General features: G+C 53.0%; 1 long non-coding RNA gene across 1 annotated transcript in view; it reads right to left on the minus strand.

Moving 5' to 3' along the window:
* The window catches only part of LOC144225807 (uncharacterized), an 11,757-nt gene that overhangs the window by 10,228 nt on the left and 884 nt on the right, over nucleotides 1-645 (minus strand). The gene's annotated exons all lie outside the window — the stretch shown is intronic.

Raw genomic sequence — 645 nt, forward strand, 5'->3', positions numbered from 1 at the left:
ATCCTGGATTTCTGACCTCCTTCATCCATCGGAGCCTGGCCCCTCTCCTGTTTTCCTCCAGCTTCCTTCTGATGCTTCCTCAGTCTCTCTGTCTCTCGTTCCCGGGGTCTCTCCCAGTCAGGCTCTCTCTTTGGGTCTCTCTCTCTTTCCTTCTGCACCAGCTTTTCTGTGTCCAGGCATCTTCTGCCACTCAGGACCTTCTCCCCTAAATTTCTTTTTATTATTTACTCTCTTGTCCGCTCTCTCTCCATCTTTTTCTCTCTCTAAATCATCCTTCTCTCTATTAAGACCTTGCCCCCACCCCCCAATTTCTCTCTCCCTTTCTCGATTTCATTCTCTCTCCCATCCTCTGTCTCTGTCTATCTCTCCCCATCTGTCTCTCCTCCCNTGTCTCTGTCCCCTTCTCTCTCTGGATATTTCTCTGTGTGTGTCTCTCTCTCAACTTCCTTCTGCTACCAGCCGCTGCCTCCCCCAAATTCCTCCCTCCCCCATTTCTGTTTCACAGTCTCTGGGTTTCTCTCTTTCCGCTTCTTCTGGTTCCTCTCGGTCTCTCTCCCTCCCTCTCTGGGTCTCTCTCTTTTCCCTCAGCTTCCTTCTGCCTCCCAGACCCTGCCCCCCAGCCGCTCCCCTCCCCCCCCTCCACTC

The sequence above is a fragment of the Crocuta crocuta genome, unplaced genomic scaffold (genome assembly GCF_008692635.1).
Source record: "Crocuta crocuta isolate KB4526 unplaced genomic scaffold, BGI_CrCroc_1.0 scaffold142, whole genome shotgun sequence".
NCBI classification, from domain to species: domain Eukaryota; kingdom Metazoa; phylum Chordata; class Mammalia; order Carnivora; family Hyaenidae; genus Crocuta; species Crocuta crocuta.